Raw genomic sequence first — 9543 nt, 5'->3', positions numbered from 1 at the left:
AAAAGTATGCATATTTATTATTTTACATGCTGAAAGCAGCTGGCATTTAACTGAAATTACGCTAGCATGATTTCATGTGACAAATAATAAATTGACTGATTGTATATTATTACTGAAGCATGAAGCTGCATTTTAATGTAGCTCATTCAAAAGTACTAGAATGAAACAATAAGTTAACTCATGGAAAAGTTAATTGACAGAAAATTAATCAACAACAATTTTGGTAATCAATAATTGATTACTTTACCAAAAGCATTCTCACATTGCAGCTTGAAACTGAAATTTTAAACTTACTATGAATTGTTTAATTGGAAATAATACCAACATGTTACACTGTATTGAAAATAATCTTCAGTTACAACCCCTATACATAACAATGCATTATATTTTACAAGATCATCATATGCTTTGTATGTAAACTCTTAACCTGCAATATGAGTGGTATGATGTAGCTGCCAAATAAATGTATTGGAGTAAGAAGTTCTCTATTTGCCTTTAAAAAGAAGTAGGCTGTAAAGTTGCAGTTAGGTGGGTGTGCTCTTATCTGTGCCTGTTTCTTATTTTTCTGTGCTTGACCAGGTGCCACCCTCCTCACCATGCAGAGTGATAGAGCACACCTGTGTGATTGAGCACACCTGTGCTCAGTGTGCTGCTGATGAGCACGTAGTGTATAAGGACTGGAGAAGCCAAATGTGCCGTGTGTTGGGGAGAAGTCTGAAGAAACTAGTTGTAGTGCATTGGGATCAGTGATCTTTGCACATGTTTATGAGGAAGGGTGATTAACTTTTGAGTGCTTATTTACTTAGTCATTTAATTATACATTTAGTGTTGCTTTCTTTGTTTTTCAAAGAACTTAGTGTTTTGTTACATTTTTTAAGAGCTTTTTTGTACTTTATTGCTTTAAAAAAATTTTTTTACAACCTTTCTTTATACACCAGTTTCCGCTTGCCTTTTTCCTTTTTCCCCATTTTTTTTTCTTTTAATTGTTACTCCTCTCATCCCCTGAGCCTGATCAGGGAATATAACATCTGCAAATACTCAAATAAAGCAAATTAAAGTGATTACTGTGTTTACATGAGTACAATATCAGGAACGGAACAATAAGTGTTGGTCCTAAGAGTTGAAGCATATGCATCATTAGAAACAGTTGATAGCATCCACCAACACGCAGAAAATATTCATCTTACTATGTGCACAAGTAAATAACTGTTGGCATTAAGGACTGGGCCTGTCCTTAACTGTATCCTCAGATTTATTGATGCATAATTCCACTGTAGAAAGAGTTGTGCTACAAAAATTCTCCTCCATTATATTTTACCTTTACTTTGTTTTCATTTTATGCCCAGTTTTGTAATACTATACACATTTTCAGAGGACTCAATAAACTGTAGCCTGTGCCTGTAATCTAGAAATACATTACATAAAAATAAATATACAGTTGTCTCCTGTCTGCATGGCACACAGATTTATGACATGTTTTGGAATATTGTGTCTCAAATTGTTTCAGTGCGTGTGAAATACTGAGCATTTACTTACAAGAGTTACTTATCACTGTGTGCGCAGCCATTAATTCTCCTGCTCTTGCCCTCAAAAATGAAAACAAATGTCCTGCTGCCAGCTACTCTCTGAAGTACAAGGGGTCCACACAGAGTCCCTGTGATGTGGATGTAAACTCACCATGTACACATTATGAAAACGTAAGCTGACATGCACTAATGCTTTCTGCACATTTCATGAGGAGCCGTCGCATTCTACTCAGTGTCAGTGTGAAATGAACTGTGGTGTCAGTTATGTTTAACAATCAATAAAGAATAATTCACAAAAGCTAAAACAAACCATAAAAAATTTATGTTTTGAGAAATGTACTGGAAAGGGATTTTTCTTCTTTCTACTTTCTCTCTGACTATCTATGGGATCTGGAGCTATACCTTCTTCTGAAAGTTGTCTGAAATAAAGCATCAAAATTATTGAGGTTTATGAAAAAAAAAGAATGAATTAAAGCCTTCAAACTATAGGGGAAAATCAATTATCAAGTAAAATTCAAATTGGTTCATGTATTAAAAGTATATATCCCTCCTGAATCTAATTTTCAACTGAATCAAATTGCTGTTCAGACAAACATGTTCTGGATGATGTAGGAACCAATAATGTTCCGCTCAAAATTTTTTCCAAACTAAACAACAAAATTTGTCGTTTAAAGAGTAACTAAACCCCCCTGCTTTTGGCTTGAGTGCCTCCGCCCTGGATTGTGAAAATAGTCTCAAAAATGTGTAGGGCTGGAAAGGGGTGATTAGACATGCCCAGTCAACCAATCCTGCCACCTCTCGATTCACAGCACCTCCCTGCCCCACATGAGAAGCAGGTTTACACATTAATGCATTACCTTTTCTGAATGAACATTTCTAACATAATATACTGAGAAAACATCCTGCTTGGTTTCTTTTTTAAAAAAATATGTTATTAGCATGACAGCATGTAAATTTGATTTTGTTGTACTACATCCATTTTTTTTTTTTTAAAAAAGTCTCCTCTTGGCCTACATGTTTATTTTTAGAGATACAAGCACAGTTAGTTAGAAAAGTTCAGTAGTGAGTCAGAAAAAATCTTCATGTTTGGGGGTGCAGTTTGAGTGGTGAACACCATTAAGGAATACACCTTTAGGATCGAGCTGACCTACTTGAAAAGTATTCTGATAGTTAACAAGGTTCAGTTTCAGTTGGCAAATTTTTCTTGCATGACCTTTCTTGCCTTCACCTCCCAATCACAAATTCATGATCTTATCATGATAACAAAATGTATTTGCCATTTTGAAAGACAAGTGTAATGAACCTGATAATCGAGCCGAAGGCGAAAGTCACTCAGGTATAACTGACTGTCAGAAGAAGAGATGATGAGTGATCAGCATCAAAGAGGTACCTGGTGAGGTTTTGATCTTTTTCCATGTGTAAAGATAAATGTAATAAAATCAAATAAAGCTGACAATTATCATGCAGCAAACTCTTGAGACATGTTAGTGACTGAAGTGCACAACAGCTCTTCTTCAGCATGCTGTTAAGAAAAACATCAATCAGTGGTCTGGTCAGTCTTGGAAGTTATGAATTAATTCTTTTCAAATGAACAAAAACTTAGTTTACCTAAAAGAACCTGAAAATATATTCACAGAAAAAGCTGATTTGGGTTTCATTGCCCAGGTTTTGAGAAATGTGTCTGTAAAATTATTGGTTCTCTCAAGACAGTAGTTCTTTTCAGATGACCTCAGTTTTTTTCCAGAAACATTCAGTCACTCTGATACAGCAGCTTGGTCAGCAGCCATGTGCATTTGTTACCGAAATAAAAAGGCACCCTATGGTGTCTGGAGGAGAAGCACCAGGCTTTCAACTAACAACTAACATTATAAACCCAGCAATGGGAATAACAAAAATCAAGAAAGTTGGAAGAAGGTCAGGATGATGGATGGGTGACATAAACACAGGACTTTCACCCGGGACAACGGTGTTTGTGTCCTGTTTGAAACCGAATGTTAAGGATGAGTTTTTAAAAAAGAAAATTTACATAATGTAGTTCATCTTCGCTCACATAGTCACATACATGTTACCTTACTGACTATATACAGTTACTTATTTTAACCCAAAGCATGATTTAACCTAACAAAGTAGTTTTGATGCCTAAACCTACATTTCCTGTGAACATTGAAGTTCATTTTGAAAATACAGAAAGCATGTAATGAGCGGAAGTTGACACACCATAGGGCCACTGACCAAGCTGTCATATCTGATAGGTTGGAAGTGAGGTCATGTTGCAAATGTGGGACACTGACTGACCACTGCTCAGTGTAGCATGGACAGAAATGTAAAGCCAGCCTGTTCTCATTCCGAACTCGTCAAATGAGGCCACTCTGTCAGTGCTTTTGGCGTAAGTGTGCAATGCCAAAAGGCACTTTATGCATGTCCATGGAACGCTGCTGGACAGGGTCAGGTGAGAATGCAGTCGGACAGAACTGGTTGCTGTGTTATTGTACACTGTCAGACAGCCAAATGGCACCTGGTGTGTCTGCGCCATATGTGCAAAAGCGGCATCGCTTAAAAACGCGGCCAGACGGAACCTGGAATGTGATGTTTTTATATCGGGTGTAGCTGTTATATAAAGTTAACTTCTTGGGCATGTATTGGCTTATTGGGCGCCTAGATGTATATTCAGGTTAATGAAAATCTGTGAGTATGTTGAGCACAAAGCAGATCTTAATGATGATGATGATGTTCCTACAGGAACAAGAACCCACAGAGGCTCTAAAGTGCACCTCTTTATATCAGAGTGTGAAAAGCAAACATTTCAACGGCTTTAGAAACTTAGTCACGCTAAATGAACTAGCCTGACAATCACACAGCTTCATGTCTGACTTGAAGCATCCACATGATTCTCCAGTTGACTTTGGGTCATACGTTTAAATAGCAGAAAGATTGATATTGATAGGCCAGCACATGTCAGATGGGCAGCAGCTTGTCTTGGATTGTACGTCCAACAACTGAAATCATTGTGTGTGAGTGTTTGTTGAGTGGAGCTGGGTGGAGCATTCCACATCGCCAAGGCCTGATGAGACATTTGTTAGACTCAACATATTTTCAAAGTGATATCACTCCTCAGTTTTATATTGATGTTCAGCTTGAGTCCCAATTGTGAAAAATGTGCCCTCTTACCCCAGGTTAAATAATGATGTCAGGTTATGGACGCTCTTCTTGTTCTGTAACTGTGATTAAATCATCACAGACCTGCTGGGTGGATAAAAATGAGCATGCTGTGTGCAGCTCACAAGATTTTAGGGTAAAGGGGGTTCAACAAACATCTGCCATTTTAAAGAAGCAAAAGTGAGTTAATATGTTTTATACATGTACAGCACTTTTTCTTTATTTAAGGAAGGAATATAACTTTTGCTGACATGGCTATAAGTATCAATTACAGACACTGAACTAGCCTTTTTTCAAAAAAGACGTTTTAACATGTTGCACAAATAATAAAATGAATCGAGGCTAAATTAATTGCTTCAGAGTCTTGGTTTTGTTCATGCTATACAAACTCATGAAAAGTATTGTGACGTAACGTAAAAGTAGTTTTCATTGTGAACTTTTGGAGCTTAGTCTATTAGACAACGCCAGCAGAGAAATGACAAAAAATGAGCCAGACTTTAACCTATGTACCCTGTATTAAATAATAGCTGTAGCTACTGTGATGTAACACATTGGTGGGGGACTCCCATTTAGAGGTCTCGAGTTTGGCATTTTGATTGTTGCAATCTTGGATTTTGGAACCAGAAGTGACCCTATTTGAACAAGAGGGTGGAGATAACCCCAACACTAGCTGCTGGAGTTGTTAGCACATAGCATTTGCTATCTATGATTAACTGTTATAATGCTAATTTTCACTATCAAAGGGCTTAAAACCATAAAAACAAAACCCTCTTGCCATGAAAAAAAAACTCAACACCTAACTCCTTGAAGTGTCTTTTGGTACAACTAAATGCTGGACAAGACCTTTTATAGACAACAAAAATGTTACGATTAGCCTGTATGTACTGAAAACACACTGAAAGAGCATCAGCTACTACTATACTCTGGGGTTACGCCATAGTTATTATTACCCAATCAATGTCAGGGCCATTGTAGCAACTTGTTAACAACACAGTAAACATGTTTTTTCCCTGTATTCTTAACTCTGACTCTGTCATGGAGCCAGCTTCAAGTGGCCATTTGAGGAACTGCTACACTGGCTTCTACATTGGCTTCATTTTTCAGTCCAGCAGGTTAGCGTTAAGTAAGCTTGAAAAGATGGGGCATGGTCACAAGTGGTGTGTGTGTAAAATATACTTACTTAAATTTTCATTTGTGATGACCCCTGTGCTAGGTTCCTCTGTCAGGTTCCTCTGCTACTTCTGATTGTTGTCTTCTGATTGCAGAGCAGCAGATTTGTGGAGCCCAGTCAGTTTTATGGGACATACCTGGGCCTTGTGTGTCCCTTGCACATAAGAGCAGCAGCAGCAAAAGCAGCCAGTCTTTGGCTGGCAGACCATCTCATCAATCCTCTGATTTCTTTGTTTTTGCAGCACAACATCCCTACAGCAGATTTTCACCTATCCACTTCCTACAGTACTGAGTCTACAGATTTCTCCTAACTATTTGTGCATTTTGTTTGAATTACTTTTAGTTTATAAATAATTTTATTGGTTAATTTTACCTGTGTGTCTCCTTCTTTTGTCCTGCCGAAGCGCTGGTTTGTGACACACAAAAACCATATCCGGTTAATAAAAGGTATTTAACACGTTTAAATTTTTTTTTGTAAAAAAGTACACCGAAGTCCCGCAGGCTGGTGGGGCAAAGGAGTATGACTTACAACAATATATTTCCTGAGTTTAGACATAGTGGCATATTAATAAAAAGAGCCTGGCTTCATGGTAAGCATCCCATCTTCTAAACCAATGGGACATCCGTTTTTTTTTCAGCATTTCACCTTTACTTTAAAGTATATGAAAGTATATAAAATAACAGATGGCATGATGGGTATGACATTCATCTAAGGTTCTCTGGCTGACCACGATATAATACGTCTTTTTTACAAGGCGATCGGTACACCTTTTTCTTCCACAGGGTTTCCTCACAGATGCATACTTTCCCTACTTTTAATTGTCTTGTATACAAATGACCATCAGACCTATTAAAACAGGTATGTTCTCAAGTTTGCAGATGACTCGGTAATAGTCATACTTCTTGCACAATGAGGAACACGGTCATGGCCTAGTTGGTGTGAATAGATTTTCCTACAACGTAACCTGTGAATAATACCTTAGACATGTTCATTGACCCACTTCTTTTTCTCCTACCATTAATAAAAGATGACCTTGTGACTCCATGTAAGAAAAACAAATACTTGTAAACTATACTGGATGGTGATCTTACCTTTGATGCCTGCACTGGTTTCATATATAAAAAGACAAAAGGAAATTTAGAAATGTTCTTGTTGATAGGTCTGTGTTGGACATTTTTTTGACTTCTTTTGTTGAGTCAGTTTTAACATTTGCTATGATCTGTTGGTTTGGAAATCTCAGTGTGGAAATTAAAAACTTTAGGGGCAAAAACTGGAAATGGTTTGGTATGGCGTTAACTCAGACTGTCATCACCGAACAACTAAATACAATTGGCAGATTTATGAGATGCCACATAGCTTGCCCGTGTTACAGTTTCCCTACTTTGCACAGAATTTGTAAAGACTAATTGTTGGGCACATAAGCCTTGTAAAAAAAACAGTTTAACCTTATGTTTGTACTCTTAACCTTGACTCAGTACCTGAGTACATTATTTCTTCTTAAGCCTTCAGCCTTGAAAGGGCAGACCAATTGTCATAAGGTTACCAGACTTCTCATGCACATCACATGCATTTATCTGTACTGGAGTAAAAGTAGACTCTCAAACCCCTCTGAGGCTATAAAAAAATAATAAAATCTGTATGTTGTGTTATGGTATGTGTGTAACATCAATAGCAGTAAAATGATTTTTTTTTTTTTTTTTTTAACACAGTGACCTCACTGACAAACACAATAAAGCATTTCAGCAACAGACCTGTGATTGAGATGTGATTATATCCTCATTCATCACTGATGTGAAAGGTTTATCTAAGGGGAGGATACGTCCTATTCACTGGACATGATTCATAAAGACAGACAATACGCAGTCAGCTCAAGAATGATGGCGCTTGTGTGAAGCAAATGGCCCGTGGCGAAGTTCAAACACCGACGCTGGAATTAAACCAGTTTGTGGATGTGTCATAAATCTCGGAGACGCCGTATGTGGTGACACTGTATCCACATTTCACACTTTTCGGATTTCGCCGCCGCCAAATAGTTGGTTATCATTCACCCTGTAAAGCAATTAACTCGTTAATGGCTATGTTTACAGAAGCTCTGGTGTGAAGGAATTCCCCTGGAAATGGTGATTACTGCCTGATCTGGAGATCATTTGAAGAGGAATCAACACTTCAGTGAAGTTGTCTTAAAATGTGATGATTTTTTTTCTGCCTAAGTTGCCTATTTGTGATTTTAGCAGCCCTGCAGATAGGCAAAACTTTTCATATGTGGCTTCGGCCTGCACAGCATCCCACAGGGAGAGCAGTACAAACACAGTAATTACAACTGTTCCATAGAATCAACATTACAGACCGTAGTCCCCACCATGTGAGCAGTGCCAGAGGTTATTGTGTTCCCAGGCTTAATTTTCCAAACCGCTGCTAAACTAAGCTGTAAAACATTTTGTCACTAAGATTTTAACTTAAAAAGAAGCCAAAAGTCCTTGTGAAATATACATTTGTTGGTTGCCTCTGCATGCTTTGCTCATATTACAACAACCTGTTTAAAAGGATAGTTTGGAGTTTTTGAAGTGGAGTTGTTTATCCATAGTTACTGCATTAAATACAGTAGATGTCAGTGAGCCAGTCAGCATTCCGCCAATTTGGAGCAGTAGGCTGGAGTCAGACACAGAAGCTCAGCAATATACTGCTGTGGATAGAGGTCATCAATAAAATAGATTTTAGCAAGCAAAAAACAGTCCCATCTAAGTGTATTCCATATTTAGACTATTTTCACGACTTTAACTTTACAGTCCGTTTTGATAGGGAAAGCCATTAACAGTGTCAAATTCCCCATCTACGCTGTTGTCAAAAGCTCCAGGCTCCATTAACAAAAACAATAATTTTAGCTCACTGAACACTGAAGTTGCTGGTCTAGCACTACTTTGATCGGTTAGTTAGTGCAACTGTGTGACTTTGGTGAATCCACACTAACCCTTTAAACACCAATGTCATACAATAAGACACAAAGAAAGTGTCTGAGGCATTAGTGGACCAGCAGCTCCTGTGCTCATTGATGTTGTTTCTTTTTATGGAGTCTGTTTTAAAAAAAAAAAAAAAAAACAGCTTTATTTTCTCTGTGGATATCAATGTCTGACATTAAGGTATAGCAGTGAAAATGTTCTAAATATAGCCAACAAGTTTTCATCACGTGCCATCACATTTTGCCATTTTGCTGTGGACTTCCGCATCTACACATTATGCTCTAGGTTTCCTTCCGTGTCTGCTCATTACGTTCCAGGATGCTGCAACAGTGATGTTAAAACAAATGCACATGGTGAGATTAGGCTGCACGGTTTATGTTTGGGCAACAACAGCACATGACAACCAATGCCAGGGCACCAACAAATGCACATGATGGGAAGGATGGTCAGGTTTAAGGAACACAGTCAGGTTACAATTAGGGGAGGAAGATACATGGTAGGGTGTAGAAAAAAACATCACATTCAGACGGGAAGTTGAAACCGCACTCCCGCATCAAAGTCCAAGTGTGTTCAACCTATCTTCCATCCCTCAAAGCCGCCCTATATGTGCCCTTGGGCTCCTTAATTACAGGCAGTGTTTAAACGTCACGCCATCCTTCCATGTTTCATGTGCATGCAACAGCTTTTGCGCAGCCACATTCCCAACTTACACTGCCTGTGCGCATATCAGGTG

This window comes from Plectropomus leopardus, chromosome 2 (genome assembly GCF_008729295.1).
Source record: "Plectropomus leopardus isolate mb chromosome 2, YSFRI_Pleo_2.0, whole genome shotgun sequence".
Taxonomy (NCBI): domain Eukaryota; kingdom Metazoa; phylum Chordata; class Actinopteri; order Perciformes; family Serranidae; genus Plectropomus; species Plectropomus leopardus.
The sequence above is the reverse complement of the archived record's forward strand: the minus strand, read 5'-3'. Positions refer to the sequence as shown.